The 19,225-nt window shown below is 35.2% G+C and overlaps 1 protein-coding gene across 2 annotated transcripts in view; it reads left to right on the forward strand.

Annotated features, from left to right (window-relative positions):
• The window catches only part of CB2H6orf141 (chromosome B2 C6orf141 homolog), a 368,368-nt gene extending 359,373 nt beyond the window's left edge, over nt 1-8,995 (forward strand). For both annotated transcript variants that reach the window (XM_047858864.1, XM_047858867.1), the window contains one exon: nt 8,940-8,995. The gene's annotated coding sequence lies outside the window, so the exon portion shown is untranslated. The remainder of the gene's footprint in view (nt 1-8,939) is intronic.
• Nucleotides 8,996-19,225: the final 10,230 nt, after the last annotated feature.

A 19,225-nucleotide genomic window follows, 5' to 3' on the forward strand; every position in this document is an offset into this window, starting at 1 on the left:
GGTCAGAGAGAGGGAGACACAGAATCTGAAACAGGCTCCAGGCTCTGAGCTGTCAGCACAGAGCCCGATGCGGGGTTTGAACTCACGGACCGCGAGATCATGACCTGAGCCGAAGTCGGCCGCTTAACCTGACTGAGCCACCCAGGCGCCCCTTTTATTTATTTATTTATTTATTTTAACGTTTATTTATTTTTGAGACAGAGAGAGACAGCAGAACAGAACTTTTAACTTAAAGTGTGACTTTCAGAAATGGAACATTAAGGGGCAGCCTTGGTTCACGTTACCCAAATATTCCAACTTTAAAGAATTCTTCAGATGGCAAGTATGGCATCTCATCTCTTAATTCCTGCTAAAGAAGCAGGTGCCTCTACCTTTCCAATGGACCATAAACCACCCTGACTGGTCCTCAAAGGGATCAATGATGTAAGCAGCATCCTGAGATACTCAACCTTGCATAATTGAATCCATTTTGAAAAAAAAATAATAACAATTTGAGAAATCCTACAACCAGGACTTTGCTTTTTTTCCAAATTGGTTAGCACATATATTTTCTATATGTACATTAAGAGAGGTTGTGTTTTAGATTCCCATTGGACCAAGCCATCCTGAATTCCGCCTGGTTTTCTTAGAAGAAATAATTATAGTTGAACAGTTGGAAGACTTCTCTAGAAAGAGTCTTGAGTTTCTGTCTCTCTCTCAGGAGTTTTTAAAGCACTAATATACAGACACTGTCCTATTTTCCCATGAGAAAAATTCAGTACCCTTACAAATGGGCCCTTCCTTCTAACATGTGATTTTATATTAAAGCCACTATATTTATATACTTAGAAAAGAAAATAACTGTTTTACATTTCTTTGGTTTTTTTTTTTTAGTTACCTAATTTCTTCATCGCTGGAAAACCATGTTAAAAATGACTTGAGTGTTTTCAAAGTAAAAAAACAAACAAACAAAAATGATGGGCTCTAACTTTTACAAAAAATACTTACAGGCAAATTGTGACTTATTTTAAGCATTATTTAAAATAAGTGACTTATTTTAAGCTCAGGATAAGCATCAGAAAATCACAAAGCAAACATACAATGTGTTATGCTTCAATAATGTCAATACTTGTGAACCTGCTTTATGCGTTATCATATCCTATACAGGATCCCCCAGTGATTCTTCATAGCTTTTATGAAACATTTTATATTCTTAGTTAAAAAATCACTTCCCTCAAAATTTGGACCTGCCTACCTCTTTTTTGCATTTGCCTCTGTAACCTCGTAAACCTCATTTGGAAATCTCTGCCTTTGCGTTTGTTGAGTAAATCATTTCAAAGCTGCTTCTGGTAAGGGTGGATGAGATAACACAAGGAGCATGTTTACATAACATGTAGTCATTTTTCACCATTTTTTTTAAAACTGTAAACTGAATTGGCTCTTTTTACTTTATAATTACTTTCCCTGTTTGTTGGCGTTGGTACCTTTTATTTTTATGCTCAAAATATTTGCTGATCTACGGCTGTCAGCTCATATTGGAGAATGAAACCCTTCAGACGCTAACTGGAAGCCAGTATGTAAGGGCGGGGCTTAGCCACTGGTAAACTTGACCATAGAGTAATCACACATCAGAGTGGCTTATCTTTTAGATACCCAGGGGTTTACCTGTCAGGGTCAGGTAAACCGTGTTGATGGAGAAGGGTATCTCATGGGATGCTTAAGTCCAGGTATGGCTTCTCTTGTTTTCCAAAGTGAATTCCAAACTGCAAAGAAATTTTAATGCTTCTGACTCTCTTTTTACTTTTGCTTTCTCCCTCCCCTCTTCTGATGTTTTTGTTTTTGTTTTTGTTTTTTTTTTGTTTCTGATTCATGCACAACCAGTAAATTATTCCCCATTGGTGAGTGGTAACAATAATTGAAAATTCAGTTTTATTGTCTGGTGTTCTTGGTTGATGGAGGATAGAAATCTGGTCTCCACTAGGTGGGACATGATGGAGACTCCAGTTTGTTAGTCATTTTCATTTATATGTCTATTTGCAAGCTCAGATAAATGAATAATTTCATGCTTTCTAGTGAAGGAATGTGAGAGTTTTTGTTTGTTTACTTGTGACCCGAGGTTGAAGTTACAGAATTGCAGCTGTAAGCTCTATATGTGTATTTATACACTTGAGTCTGTGTGTCTATAATCAAGAAGAACATTGATTTTCGTTGTGTGAGTAGGAAATGTCTTCCTACCCCCCAAAATCATGAACAAATTATTATAAAAGGGATGTACATGACTATGTGACAGGCAAATGCACAGATAAATTAAAGAGTTAATTTTATTCACTCTATTGCAATAGGGAGAGAAGGATGAGGAAAATCTCAAAGAAAAGGATGAGTCTGTGGTTTTACAGAGGCAAGTAAACAAAGGAGTCATAAGTATTATGAGAGTTGTGAGCAAGGGGGAAAAGTGTCTTATGTCTAAATATGTGAAAGCAAGATGGTCCTTTGTGATTAGCCTCCTCTCAGAACACACAGAGTGGGGAGGGGTGGTTCTTGTATTGTTGTTTTCCAGGAAGATGGTGCTCAGACAAAATTCAACATTGACAGTTACATGTATTCAGTTAATCTCTTAACATGTTTTCGTGTGACAATTCTCATTTACCTACCTTCCATGTTTTTCTCTGTACGGTAGAAGTTAGGATATTTTGATTAGAAGTTATAAATAGTATTGTTCATGAAGTTTATATGAGGAACAACAGTGACATGTGTATACGTTCTTTTTTTCAAGGAGAAATAGAATACTTTTACCTTAAAGCTTCAGTTTTTTCTAAAATATGAAAGCATATAGAGCAATTAACATACAAAGAAAGGCAAAACTATTCAATCACACCTGAATCTGAGTAGAAGCAATAATATAGATAATTGCTTTTACAAAGTTTGCTCAGTTCCAACGGGCTTCCTCTTTTGTTTTATTGGTTAATGCCTTCCTCTCCATTAGGAAAGATTATTCTTTACCTTCTATATAATGTGCCTAGATAACAAAGATTCCTTTTCTTACCAGAATTATTTTTAATCATTTCAAAGAGATAACACCCCTATCTCCCTATTTCTGTGAGAGATAGGAGCTTAATTGTGGTGGGGTGCCTTGCTCCAAGTTATAAAACTACTTTCTGTCATAAAGATGTGAGAAGTTTATTTTTACTTTGAAAAAAAAAACTAATTAGCAAACAGAGTTGGTTTATGACATCCCCCCAATCTTGTCCAGTACTTTTCTTCTAGTTCACTCCAGCCCTTAAAAATCCTACAGCCCTCTGCTTCAGTGTAATTGAATTGACTTAGTTCTGGTCTCTCCCCCTATTGCAAAAGTCTCATTTTCTCCCTTATAATAATCTTTTTGAATAAAAATCTTTCCTTACTAAGTCCAGATTGGTTTTTGATTTGACATAATTACGTTTGTGTAAGAACAATGATTTTCTCTTTAAAAAATATTTAAACACCTTAAACATCACAATGTGGAGCCCCCCCCACACACACATACCCCAAGGGAAAAAATAATCTTTTAATTTAAAAAGTAAGGGACAGAATTGGCTGCTGGCATTCTAGGAGCAGGGAGGAAGATTAGAATTAGAATTCTGATTTACCACATAGAGATTACCATGTAACATGCCTTCTTTTTATTTATTTTTTATAATTTATCCTTGCTCTGTGCTTCATTCTGCATCCGTAAATCCAAAGATTTTTTTTGTTCAATTTCTCCATGTATAAAACTCCCATTTTGAGCAGGTGGGGGTCATCTGCCTCTAGAGATAAAGAGGGGCACTGAAGAAGAGCCGGAGGGGGTTAGCTCTTCTAAATAAAGATTTTAATCAATTATATTTCTTATATATCAGTCATTTACATACATTTATGCTTTCCAGACTGGGTTATAAATTCATGTTCTAAAAATATCATATTTTCCACTGATAGGAGTAGTACAATATTTATAGGCATATTTGTTTGTTGAGCAAATATGTAATAAGCATACAGTCACCATATTTGTTTATAACTATAAATTGCAAATGTCCCTAAGAGTTTGTTCTCTTCTTTTATACACAGTAAAATATTTTGAGTTTTTAAAATTATTTTATATGATAATGATGATGATGATGATTTTAAGGACAGGCATCGTCATTCAAGTATTGTTATAATTGCATTTGTGAAGCTCCGCATTTCTGCGGTGGCAAACCAGACTGAGTTCCCCCAAAATTAAAAAAAAAAGTCATTACTAGTATGAAATTTTGAAGTGTGAGAAGAAAGGGGTTTTTAATGTGAGCCCTCGACATGTTCCACAAAGGGCTTCCCTGAATCTAAAAGGAGAAATGACTCAGGAATCCCTCTATTTAGGAGTAGAGGGGAAATGTGTTGTAATTTTAGCAGTGCCAAGGAGTGGTACAGATGGGACGCCGAGATAGCCAGGCAGATGGTGCCAAAGCAAGAACGGCAGCTGCTGGTGCGTGAGAGCAGAGCAGATGGTGCAATGACACGGGCCACGGCAGCTATCAGCAGCGAGAAGTCCAAGTTCACATTCGAAGATTCTGCAACAGCTGTCCTGCACCTAGCACAATATGAAGTCATTCATTTCAATGATCATTTGTTAGTGTGCATTGGTATAGAGTGTTAGGTAAAGACCACTAATGATCATCGATCAGAGGAGATACCTCTATAAGAATAGTCATTGATTTCATATTTTCAGTAAGCTGAGTAAGTAATGCAACATTTATTCATTGCATGTCTCCTTGCAGGGATGAGAAGACCTAATATCTGCATGCACTAGGCATCACTGTTGATGTTTTTCAAGAACTACCAAGACATATAATTTCTTAATTCTTAAAGCTAGTTTTCCTTGAGGTATGAAAACACTCAGATGTATAAGAGACACACAGGATATTGGCTTAAAAATGCAAATTCCTGTGTTCTTTCCTGAAGCATTTACATTAGAAATTCTAGGAGTGAAGGTATAAATCGGTCAATAGCAAGCTTCTCCAGGGTTTTTTCTTCTTACCAAGTTTAGGGTCTCCATTTTAAGGATATTTGAGGGAAAATTAAAAACAACAAAAATCTGTGTGAAACATAGTATAGCTGCAAATTCAAGAAATATATTTGTCATCTGCATATTGGAAGAAGATAGGATCGTTTTGACACAGTGTATGGCTAGATCCAGGAACTCCAATGCGTTTTCTCCTTCCCTTTCTCCATTTCTCAGGTCAGCTTGTCTCCTTTGGGCCTCTCTTTCTGGAAAATCAGAAGGTTTACCTTCCAAACAACTTCTTCGCTTGTGACTGAAAATGACTGTGTTCTTAATGGGGTCATATTTTCATTCTGGAAAAGAATCATCCCCAGCTCTGCAGTAGGGATGTTTTCATCAGCTCCCCAAGTGTAAGGACTGGGGAGATAAGTGCTTTTGGTCATTTGAGAAACTGAATATAGTTTAGTTAAACTCTCACTATACACAAGATGGGGATGGGCCTGAAAAATCAACAGAGGACAGATCAAAATAATCATATACTAAAAAGTTTGAATCTTATTATTGAGTAAATGAAAAACATTGAAAGACTTAGGCAATTGGCAGCTATAGATAATCATTTTAGAAAGATCACCTTTATCATTCATTCCATGTGTTCTTAGGTATAAATATTGTTCAAAGACTCCCTGAAATACTAACAGAGGGATCTTGACAATGGATCTCCTCTCACGTGTCCATCTTCCTACCTCAAAATGTACTTCTTTTAAAATTGACGAAAGGATAAAAACCAAATATTTTTTTTTATTTTTTTTCAACGTTTATTTATTTTTGGGACAGAGAGAGACAGAGCATGAACGGGGGAGGGGCAGAGAGAGAGGGAGACACAGAATCGGAAGCAGGCTCCAGGCTCTGAGCCATCAGCCCAGAGCCTGACGCGGGGCTCGAACTCACGGACCGCGAGATCGTGACCTGGCTGAAGTCAGACGCTTAACCGACTGCGCCACCCAGGCGCCCCAAAACCAAATATTTTTAAAAGAATTTACTGAGAGACCCAGAACTTATAATTCTGCAATGTTTCATTCCTAGGACAAGAGTAGTAAAGTGTATTGTCCACATTAAAAAAAATGAAAGAAAGAAAGAAAGAAAGAAAGAAAAGAAAGAAAAGAAAAGAACCAAAGAAAGAATGCTATTCATGTAAGGAATTGATATCTTTGTGCCATGCTTGCGAACTTGATTGTATCTGATTCTCTGTGATATGAAAATACCCCATCTAAAAATTGATTTTGTCTATGTCCTGACCTAAGCATTAAAAAAAGTTAAATATTAAAAGTTGTCAAACAGCTTGTGGATTTGTGACGATATAAGTAAAATACTTCTCCATTATTAAGTGCTTACAACATGTTAAGAATTTAACATATAATGTCACTGGATTCTCCTTGTAATTCTACAAGGAAATACTATAATTATTTCCATTTTTCAGATGAAGGAATTGAGAATCTAAGATATTAAATAGCCTAGCTAAGATCATGTAAGAAGTAAGTGGCTAAGAAAAGACTTGAACATTTCTCTGTCAAGAGATGATATTCTTAATCAGTATGCCCATCATGGCAGTGGCAACAGATTTTATTCCTCAATTTTCTAATTTATGAAATGGATATAACACTATCCATTGTGTTATACCTGAGAGTATTAAATGAAACACACATGCACATAAATGACTAAGGCAATAATTTAGGCTTATCATCTGCAACGTGTTAACTCTTGAATCACTGTGGCTTTGGAAGAAACAGTTGGAGCACTGTTTACCAGTATGTTTATATTCTTAGGGTAGGAAGTAACTCAGGGGCACCTCGGTGGCTTTCTGCTCAGTATATGATCTCACAGTTGGAGAGTTTGACCCCCCGGGATAGCTGTCAGCACAGAGCCTGTGTGAAATTCTCTCTCTCCCTATCTCTCTGCACCACCCCCCCATACTCTCTCACTCTCTCTCAAAATAAATAAATAAACTTAAGAAAAAAAGAAGTAATTCATTTCACCTTTGCTCACAGTTTAATGGCAGGAGAGGTACAAAGGCTGAGAAGTATGGGAAGTAGATGGACCATTTGGTGAGCACCACTGTCAATGAAATGCAGCCAAAAAAATCATGTTTTGATTTCAAGAAAGGATTGTCATGATACACATCTTAATTCTGCCTCAACAGTCATACAATTGCAAGGAGTATTTATTTATTTTTTTTTTAATTTTTTTTTTTTTAAACGTTTATTTATTTTTGGGACAGAGAGAGACAGAGCATGAACGGGGGAGGGGCAGAGAGAGAGGGAGACACAGAAACGGAAACAGGCTCCAGGCTCTGAGCCATCAGCCCAGAGCCCGACGCGGGGCTCGAACTCACGGACCGCGAGATCGTGACCTGGCTGAAGTCGGACGCTTAACCGACTGCGCCACCCAGGCGCCCCTGCAAGGAGTATTTAAATGGAAGTGAAAATTTTGACCTAATCTTCTGACACTTTAAACTGTATAATTCCATCGCTTATAATGTATTTCAGTTTTTTTAGGTATTCTCACTTTCTAAATTGTCTTCCAATCACAGATGTTTTAAAGAATTTATATATCTTTATTTTTATAGATAATTTTAAATTACTCTGTTTTTCACATAACATAGTGAGATTTTATATTCCTGGTTTTAAAACATGAGCTATTGAACCAGTCAAGTTAGATGGGAGATATGTCTGCCTCCTTAATCTCTACAAACCAGGTTTTAGTCATATCATGACTCATAATTAGCAAAATGCCAGCAGACCTTCCCCCCCTTTTCTCATGCAGGGTCTAAATGAAGAATATCAGAGTCACTTTTTATTTATAACATCAATTATAAACACTCTACATAACACACAATCATTCATGAGAATGTTTTCCTTGCCTCTTGCTTATAATTCTGAGCTCTTATGATTTCAAGAGCATGTTATAAAACTATGGTTAACATTTTACAAACATATAATGAATTTCACTAAGAGCTTATTTTGCCCACAAATTTTCTTGCTTCATAACTTTCTATCAGTACATGATAACCATAACTAAGGAAATAATTAATTTTCATTCTAGGAATTCCTATAGGAATAACTTATTTTTCTGGCAGTGTTCATGAATACTTGCAGATATGCCAAAAATAAATCATGAGAGAGTGCTGTTTGTCAGGATATTAGCCCCAGAATGGGTTATTGTCAGCATCTAGCAGATGTGAGGTGATGATGACACAGTGGCAGGTCATATTCCCAACTAGACTTGCCAGTCCTTTGAGTAATAGAAGCCAAGGCATGTTAACCTTGACTTAGGCTAAAATATTCCCCTAAAATTTCTTTTCCTCACTAACCCATAAGGAATCAAGGCTTCTTAGGCCAATGAATATATCTAATCCTAAAGATAAATAACCAAAGGAATAAATACAGAGGATGTATAGACAAAGAGGAACCATCTGACTTGATGAAGGTGAAGTTTATTCTAAACAGAAGAATCTTAAACTTTTAATTGTATTTGGTCCCTTTACATCTAGTGGATCTGTGCCATTATCATAATGAGTTAACTTAGAATTTGTTTCTACTTATTTTCCACTTACAGACATATAGGCATGGTTATAAGAAGCTCAATTATTTTAGGGGAACTCATTCTAAAATTATTTTCCTAAAATATGAGATTTTTCTACCTTAGCAAAATGGATTCAATTCACCATGTAAAAACATCCATTAATTTGCTATAGATACTTGATTTTTAATAAAGTAAAAGAATTAAAACTAATCTACTCATATTTAATGAGTAGACAGTCCAAAAATGACATTGCAGATTTATTTTTAGGAAAGCCCTAAGAAAAAATTATGTGACATCTGTTCTTGTTGTAATCAAATAAACTTTCCGTATCTATTCAGAAGGATTTCCTTAGTTACCAACTTTCTAATGTGTTTTTTATTCTTCATTATAGGTAACTCAAAAAGTATGTTTACCATGTCTGAACTTAGGTGGTAAGATGAAGACCCACTATTTTATATTTTTATATTTTTATATATTTATATTTTTTATATTTATATTTTATATTATATATATATTTTATATTTAAGACCCTACAATGTAAAGGGTTTACTCTTTAGTCTTGGACATGTAAGAGCTTTGCAAAATGTTTTGTGAGCAAAATATATATTCAAAGTATCTCAGTGTCTGAACTTTGAATGAAAGGATAACGAAATAGCATATATTGTTAGAGTAATTTTTCAGATAATGATAATGAATTTGATATAGTCTATCATTTTGTATCTTTACTGCCAAATGCTCAGCTAGTCTTTTTGTCTCTAACTCTAACAACACCCCTATATGTACTTACCCAAAGACATATAGCTAGAGATTCTTGAGGTAGGATGCTAATCCAGCATCTTTCTGGGGCATGACATCGGTCTTATCTTATGGACATTTTTCTCAATATTAGGTTTTTTAGTCTAGATACCAATATTTTGATTAAAGTCAAAGAGCTAGATTTTCAGTTAATAAAATAAGGATTGACACAGAATTCAAAACATGTAATATTGGAAATGCATGATTAATTTCATTCATTGGAAAATGTTGAATTTCTTTCACCTAATGAGATTTATTCTCTAATTTTAAAGAAAGTTTATTAAGCACCTTAATACCTAAAATATTTAATCTCTAAGTAGTGACATTGGTTATTCACAGTGCCCAAATTGACTATGGGAGCATCAACTTTGCACATCATTTTGTGCATCAAATTTCACATAACGCCTCCATTATTTTTTATTTGGGTTTTACTATTAGTGTGTTCATCAGATCACATTATTTCCCAAAACAGTTATTGAAATTTGGTTACCCCAGTGACACATTTGAATGTGATTTTAACTCTTCCTTCAGCATAGCAACTAAAAGGGAAAGAAATGGCAGGGTAATGAATTAATAGCAGTTTGGAGATACAAAGTATTTAGGAGTGCTTCTTGAGAAAGATAAATGTTTATAAAAAGATATATGCTTGCAATTCATTGGGAATGAATTCAGTCTCAGTCCTCCCCACTCCCTTAAAACATCTCCACAAAGTAGTATAGCCTTCAGTAGCCAATAAAATGCTTTGAGCAACTCAATGGTCTCTTTTAATTCTAACCATCCACCCTCACCTTTCAGCTTAGGGTGGAAACCAGCCTTACTGATATGTAAAGTTTGGGATAATGAAAGCAAGGAGGTTAAACTAAATGTAGATGTGTAAACCTTGGTATTTTAAAGAAAAGAACAAACCTCTAAGAAAGACATGGCTAGAAGTCTCAACCAACCCCCTTTACAAAAATGTGTTTCATTTTCAAATAAACTTATAATGAAAAAGATACAATTTGGAGCAACTAGGAGAAATATTGACAAAAAAAAATCCCTGTCATGGGGAGCCTGGCTGGCTCAGTTGGTATAGTAAGCTACTCTTGATCTCGGATTTGTGAGTTCAAGCCCCACATTGAGCTTAGAGCTTACTTGGGGAAAAAAATCTTTATTAGTGTCAATCTTGGGAGGACACTGCCTTACACAAATGTGGAGTGATGGAGGATACTACGTGATCAAATTTTTTTTAAAAGTGTATATCTTTAAGTTGTATACCTATTTCAAAGATGTTATTAAGGATAGAGCACAGATATTTAAAGAGAGAGAAAACGGGAGAAGTGAGGACCCGGTGGTTGATTGTACTAAAATAAAATGCTGAGAGTCCCAACAATGGAATACTGCAGAATCGTAGTCAGTTAAATTCCACAAGAATTTACCGAATGTTAGACAATGTCTTATCACTATGTATATATATGCACGCATGTGTATATATATATATGTACACACACATATACATAAACAACCTGTTTCTTATGTTCATTATGAGTAAGAAAATTGTTATTGTTATTTTTAATTTTTTTAAATTTTATTTTAGAGGGAGAGAGAGAGAGCATGAGTAGAGGAGAGAGACAGAAGGAGAGAGAGAGAGAGAGAGACAGAGAGAGAGAGAGAGAATCTCAAGCAGGCTCTACACTCAGCACTGAGCACAATGTGGGGAATCATGACCTGAGCCAAAATCAAGAGTTGGATGCTCAGCCGACTGAGCCACTTAGACACCTCAGAAAATTATTTTTTAAATATCAGATATAATGTAATTATTTTCATGGCTTTCTTGTTTACTAAAGCTATCTATTTTTTCCTTACATTTTTAAATTCTTTGTTCTTTACATTTGTCATCCCATTTAGATCATACTATAAGAATTAATCTTCATTATTTAATTTAATAAATCTTGATAGAGTGCTACTCATTGAAAGTTGATATACCAGGTTCAGGTTCTCTAGGGATAGAGTATCCCTCAAAGAAGAAGATTCTGTGTAAATAAAAAGAATAGGTGATTACTATCGTAAAAAGTGTGACTTATTTTGTGTTCCACATAGAACTTAGCTATGTGCTTTATAGGGTAGATGCCCCCAAATATATTGGCTGAGTAAATGGATGGTTCAAATTTATTACTTTAACATATTGCCATATTTTCATTGGAAAACTAGCATAAAAAATTTTAAGTATGGGCACAATGAAAATTGACGAGTTAGTATTGCCAGCATTGATTGATAAGATTAGTATGTAAATTCTTATAAGAAATCAATTATTTCCAATGGAAGAAAACTTCATTCTACCTGTTTTTTTTTTAAGTTTATTTATTTATTTTGAGAGAGACAGAGATAACATGAGCAGGGGAGGGGCAGAGAGAGAGAGGGAGAGAGAGAGAATCCCAAGCAGACTCAATGCTGTCACTATAGAGCCCCACACAGGACTTGAACCCACAAAACTGTGAGACCATGATCTGAGCCTGAATCAAAAGTTGGATGCTAAACCGACTGAGCCATCCAGATGCCCCTTATCCTACCTATTTCCGAAGAGCATATATATTTCCTCATTTGACTTCTGCAATTAAATTTTTTTTAATGTTTATTTGTTTTTGAGAGAGAGAGAGAGAGAGAGAGAGAGAGAGCAAGGGAGGGGCAAAGAGAGAGGGAGACACAGAATCTGAAGCAGGCTCCAGGCTCTGAGCTGTCAGCATAGAGCCCAACGCAGGGCTTGAACTCATGGACCAAGAGATCATAACCTGAGGCAAAGTCAGATGCTTAACTGACTGAGCCACACAAGCGCCCCTGACTTCTGGAATTTTAAATTGTTTAATCAGTAAGAAATTTGATTTATGTTATGCTTATTCTGAATATTCATATTACCAGTTTAAGCTTTTTTTTACTGAAGCAATAAAGTGATTTAATGTGATACTAGATTTTTAAAACAACCTTTTGTGTCAAATACTAATACTAATACTAATTGATGATACTTAAAGATATTTAAGGGAGTAAGATATTTTATAGAGTAAGATATTTTACAAGATAAAGTCAATGGTACTTTATTGATAGCATCTGAGCATGCCTTTTGTTGAAGACTTATACATGCCAGGATTACATACTCAAGTCTCAGAATCTCTTAAATCATCTATTGATTTATCAATTGATAGATTGATAGATCCCAATAGGTATGTTTTGACATTTTAAATTTTGTATCCATGGGCTAAATATATTAAAACTGTGAAATACTGTATATATCAATCTTAAAAATGATCTCCTAGGTCTCTCCGCACTTGCATCTAGAACCTCATGCTCAAATAAGTATCCTGCTTTTATTTGAGACTTAATATATTCTGTATTTCTTCTCATATTTGGATTTTGTTGCAGACTTAATTTATTTTAAAAGTGTCTAAGGTTTTATATATATATATATAAAAGGTTTTATATATATATAATATATATATAATATATAAATATATATAATATATATATAATATATATTATATATAATATATAAATATATAATATATATATAATATATATAAATATATATATAATATAAAGGTTTTATATATATATATATGAGAGAGAGAGAGAGAGAGTTTATTTATTTTGAGAGAGTAAGAGAGTGAGAGTATGGGAGAGACAGAGAGAGAGAGTCAGAGAGAGAATCCCAAGCAGCCTTGATTTGTGGGGCTTGAATTCATGAACCACCACAAGCTCAGGACCTGAGCTGAAATCAGGAGTAGGACGCTTACCCAACTGAGCCACCTAGGCACCTCAAAAATATATTTTAAAAATGCCTTTGGGAGGTCTTCTGATAAACATGTTAGAGATAGTATGCACTGAATCCCCATACTAAAAACACACATAAAGATGAAATATTTTAAAAGACCTACTTGTGCACAAAAGCAGATTAACTTTATTTGAGTGGCAGAAATGTAATGAAAAAAATAGCAACTCAAAGAGGCAGGCTTACAGGACATCATAAATAATTTGCAGCATCTTTGTGTTCAACTCCCACAAGAAGCAACTCGAACAATCTTCCACCCACTGTGAAGGAACAGAGCAGGAGTTTGCAAATGGAGGCTGGAAATAGCTTTGACTCTGGTTAGGATGGGTAGCCTATGACAAGCAATATTTCTGGAGTGTCAAGGAAGGGCTGTTATGATCCCTCAATCAAAAAGTGGGCCAAATGACATACTAACCCTGGAAATGGATTGGTTGTATTTCCAGAAGACAACAACACACAATCAGAAATATAAAAGCTGGTTTTCATATGAGAACTCTGGGGTCCTGGGAAAACAAGTGCAGAGCAAACAAACATGGAGGAGTAAGTGTGGAGAGAAAACAACCAGCCAGCCAAGAAATTTCTTCCCAAAATATGGTTGTCATAAGAAAAATTAATTTAATGGAAAAGATCCCAATGAGAGATTACTCCTGAGGTAACATAAATAAAAGAGTAATCTAAAAAAGAATTAAAATAAAACTAAATAAGCTTCTCAAAAAATATGACTAACATTCTAAAAATAAACAGAAGGCTATGAAACAAAAACAGTTGGATATGTATCAAGAACTGTTGGGAATTTGAAAAAGAACACATTAGTAATCTCAAAAACAAGAAAAATATAGTCACTCAAATGCATTATCCCTTACTTGTATAAGGAATCTTCAGCTCATCCAAAATTTAATGGCTGGAACTGATCTTGTTATGAAAGACCCTGGGACTTCACAGTATTATTATGCACTAAACAACCCTTGTTTCGAATCACACCCAGTAAAGACTTGAATTTGCAAGTCTGCAAGAATCTGCAAGTCTATATTATTATAAAGCAATAATATTAGATGTCAAGATTTCCTGAGTCTGTGAAGCAACTCCCTCCAATCCAGACTAACAGCTCTTAAATATATCAGTGCTTTGAAAGCCTGCATTGGTATGAGCTGCTTTGTGAAGACCAGAGCTAGGAGGAGAAAAGAGCGGCATATATCTCAGGCATTTATTTCAAAGTCAAGTAAAGTGGCCATGTATTTGGTTTTTCTAATACCTAAGATCCCAACAGTTATCTACTTGAAATAGCCATTATTCTTAACCTTCTGCCTAACTCTGTCCATTATTACCTGCAGGGTCCTCCATGCTAACTGGGCCACTACTATTCCATCTAGAAAATATTTCTAGGAAAAAAAAGTCAGTTGAAAGAGAACCATTGGAGGACCATTTTTCATTAAAGAATGTATTTATTGCGATAGCTTAAATGGTTACAGAACATTTGTTAAATCATTTTATGCATACATGACTCTACTTAATGCTAAATAAGAAGAAAAATGTTAAGTGCAGCCCATTTAGGCCCTCGGGGTCTGGATTGCATGGTATGTTGGAAGTGTTCAGTGAGCCAAGAAGCTGTCAGCACCACGGTTGCTGATGCCAAGAGAGGCCTGAGCAGACTGCTCGGTGCTGGCACTCTTCTTTCCCTGACAGTGATACTGATGATGGGAAGGACACCACTGCTGTTGTTCTGGTCCTTGTCAGAACAAGAAATCACAAGTAGGTCTATTTGAAACAGGCTTTCAGTATCTTCTAGGAACCAAATACAAAACATTCTTAGTTTGTGTGAGACACAGAAGGATCAGAGGCAGGCTAAAAAAGCATGGTAGATACAATGCTGTATCTTCTGCAGCTAAATTTCTTTCTGATAGCAAATGCAATTAATGGGGATTAGAGGAGAAATTCACCTTTCTACTTAGTTACCCACATTATATATCCAATTCTGCCATAAATTATTTCCATAGATACCTAGTGAAAATATAAGGTCAGATAACTTTGGAATTTATGCAAGTATTCAGTGTTTATAGGCATTGAAAGAGAAAAAAATCCCAAGCATATAAGTAAAGGATAATTATGTCACCAACAAATCTGACCCACTCTATTAGAATTGACAATATTCTGTCAAGGCAGGCAGGGATTCATCACGAAGATGATCAGTAATCAATCAATTATAAAAATTATTTCTGGATGTCATTGATATTCTTTATTTGTTATGATATAGTTTGTATAGCATTATGAGGGTATGTATTACAATTTGTTTTCCTTATTAAGATTGGAGATTAAATATCATTTGTTTGCTTATGTGTTAACAAAATCTATTACAAGGAACACAAATCATGAAATTAATAAGGTTCTGGAAATGTTTTTTTTTTAGCATCAAAGCAATTTCTGTGATGTTATAGTAACTGTGTGGCCTGATAATATGTCCCAGGAAGATATGTGTGTGTGTGTGTGTATACACACACACACACACACACACACACACACACACACAAAATAGCAGCTCTATCTATCACCTGTGGAAGTATGAATCCATGAATGTACCAGCCCTCTGGGTTGCCGAGGGGAGTATTTGGCATACTGAGTAGTAACTGCAATATAGCACACCCACAGTACAGTTTGTTTTCTTTTCTTTTTTTTTTAATTATTGTAAGGAGTATTAAAACTGTTAAATTAAAAAATAATTTTTAAAATAAAAAATTGTCTGGAGGGAATATTTTTAATCCTTTGCCATTCTAATGAAGTTAATCACACACTAATAATGATTTATTGAAAACTTACTGTGTTCTGGAAGTATTTTGAAGAACAGAGAGCAAATATCTTCATTGTTAAAAATTATACAGTCCAGCTTGACCAGCAGATTTTCTTCATGGAAACACACTATAAGTGCTCATGACTGATTATTTTACTCTTGGGATTTATGCTTCTCAATACCCTCACCTTGCCCCCTGCCACCCACATGTTGTTTGGACTGCCTGTCCAAAGTTCCAACACATTCATTTCTGACAGAAAGAATTTAAGTAAAACTGCTGACAATTTTCTTCAGACAATTCTCTGTAATATTATCTAAATATTTATTCACTGGGTACATAAACAATCCAGTCTTGTATTATTTATACACATTCTTATGTCCTGTCTCTGTGTCCCATTGGGTCTTTAAAAATCTTTATTTGTTTTAGTCAGGACTTGATTTCTAATAATGCAGGTTTGAACATATTCTGGAAACCTTAGGATCTATATCTGATAGCAAAATGTATTTGACATTCACCTGAGCTTGTCAAGTAACAACCAAGGGATTGGAGATATATTATGGTATGTAGAATGTGGGATTTGGAATTAGGCTCTTAGGTTTCTAATCCTGGCTTCACCCACGGTATTACCTGGTTGATTACTGGCAAGATCTTTAACCTCTCTCCAGTTTTCTTATCTGTAAACTGGGTTATAATTGCCTATCTCATAGATGGCTGTGAAACTTGGCAAGAAAATGCATATAGAAAGTTTAAGACAGGGGCACCTGGGTGGTTCAGTTGGTTAAGCGTCCAACTTCAGTTCAAGTCATGATCTCGCAGTTCATGAGTTCAAGCCCCACATAGGGCTTTGTGGTGACAGCTCAGAGCCTGGTGCCTGCTTCAGATTATGGATCTTCTTCCTTTCTCTGCCTGTCCCCCATTCACACTCTGTCTCTCTCTGTCTCTCTCTTTCTCTCTCGCTCTCAAAAAATAAAAGTGTTTAGGATAGTTTCTGACACATGTAAATGCTCAAATATTTGCTATATATATTTTTGTATGTCTAATTCATATATATTATACATATAACTAAAGTGTTCTGATGATGATATACAGTTACCAATACAAATTAATTTATTTAATAATATATTTTACTACTAAGTGAATATTTTTGGTTCATGTATTTATTTTCTATGAAACATTGAATTGTTAAAATATAGTTGGACACTGAGATTGACTTTTTCAATAGACGTGATGTGTAAATACGACATTAGGACTCAAAAGGCCAACTATCATTGAAGCAGTTAGCAATTAAATTCCCACCCAAACATATATACATCAAGGAATTAAGAAAAAAACACACACCTGTATGAGAAGTGTTAGATAGTAGATTCTGATATCAAGAAGCTAGACTCCTCACAGTGGTATAAAATTTAGAACTAGAAGAATGGCTGGCTTCCAACGAGGCAAAAGATTTTATATAGAGCAGATCCCAGTGAAAACCATTTTCAATCATTTGATTATTTTTTCAATTTGAAAATATTTGACTTTAGCTTTAGAGGTCTTTTTTAGTACATGAATAAAGATAATATCAAGACAAATAATCATCATGTTCAACTCTACACAGCTAAATTAATTACTTCCCTATAGTATCTAAGTATCCGTAAAAGAATAAAAGACAGGTGCCTAGGTGGCTCAGTTTGTTAAGTGTCTGACTCTTGATTTCAGCTCAGGTCATGATCTCAAGGTTCACGAGATCAAGCCCCGTGTCAGGCTCTGGGCTAAGTGGGCAGACCTCCTTGGGATTCTCTCTCTCCCTCTCTCTCTATCCCCCCCCCCTTTCAAAACAAATGAATAAACATTTTTTTAAAAAGAGGAACATTCAAAATAAAAGAAGAAATAAGTATAATGTGCTGACAAGTGTCAGGCGAGTACACTAAAAGGCACATGAAGGCATACAAGGAAGATATGCTGATTCTGGAGGAAGGCTCACATACACTGTTGTCATATATAATCACTGGTCTCAAGTCCTATAACACTGCTGCTCAAAAGGTGTCCATTTACCTACAGCATGAGCATTGCCTGATTCAGAATCTTAGCCTATTTAGATGCTCAAGACTTAGATTGTTGAGATAATTGATTCTTCTAACATAACGGAAAAGTGAGCTTATGAACATTCCTTGTTTCTGTATTTCTGGGCATATTAGGGGTGGAAAGATATATATTTCTCCTTCTATATCTTTAGGTGATGGAGATGCTGTTTGAAGCACTGAGAGTCCAGATGTTATCAGTTTTTATGATACACTGTAATAGCCTCAAAAATTATTATTTTTCTAGAGCTCATCAATGAATTTAGTATGTAAATGACTAAAGCATAGCAGAGTGAAAGAAGGGAAGAAATGGTTTATTAAAGTGTCTGAAAACTTGTCTTTACTGTTGCTTATCTTTAGACAAACCTGGCTGAGGAACTGGCCGTATCCTGTATCTCATGTAGATGCAACAGACCCTAAAGAGAAGAGATTCATTCCAGGAGGATATTGAATAACAAATGAAGAATGACAGATTAAACTTTACGCTGACCTTAGCAAATAGGGATTGGGGGAAAAATGTAATTAGCAAGTTTCTTAGAGTTTGTATAGAAAAAAATGCAAATTCCCATTTAAACTATAATCAGGAACTGGCAATCCCTCCCACTTCATTAAGATAGAAACCTGTCTTTCATACTAAGGTCTGGCGGTATTGACACATCTGTGCAGGAAGTGTGTCAAGTCTGCCTGAGTCTGTGTGTGAATGTGTGTGGGTGCATAGCACTTTGTCAGGAACACACCCATTGAAAATCAGAATTGCATAACCATCGACCTCTGTTCATATGTTCTGTCTCCAGGACCTGTCACTTTTTAAAGTAGTATATAAATTTTTTTTTATTTGAGAGTGGTTGAAATGTTTCTGAATTAAACATAAAGACTCAAGGTTCAAGCCCTGGGCTTGCCATTTACCTTCTGTGTAATCTTTCAATTTTCTTTGATCCTCATTTTCCATTTACAAAATGATGTCACTGTAATAGAAACAACCTTCTCATCCTGAAATCCATGATTCTATGACCTTAATCTCTAAATTCTAACGTACTTGGTTTCTTTCTATATACAGGTACATAATAGCACCTGTAAGAATAGCTGAATCATTCTTTGCAGTTAGAACATAGGGATATGATTGTTCTACAACTTTAAAGTACCCACTCTTTATGAGGTATTGTGGTTAGTCTTGACAGGGTTTAAGCTTCTAAATTAAGAATTATTTGGGGCACTTGGGTGGCTCGGTTGGTTGAGCATC

This window comes from Prionailurus viverrinus, chromosome B2 (genome assembly GCF_022837055.1).
Source record: "Prionailurus viverrinus isolate Anna chromosome B2, UM_Priviv_1.0, whole genome shotgun sequence".
In the NCBI taxonomy this organism is placed as follows: Eukaryota; Metazoa; Chordata; class Mammalia; order Carnivora; family Felidae; genus Prionailurus; species Prionailurus viverrinus.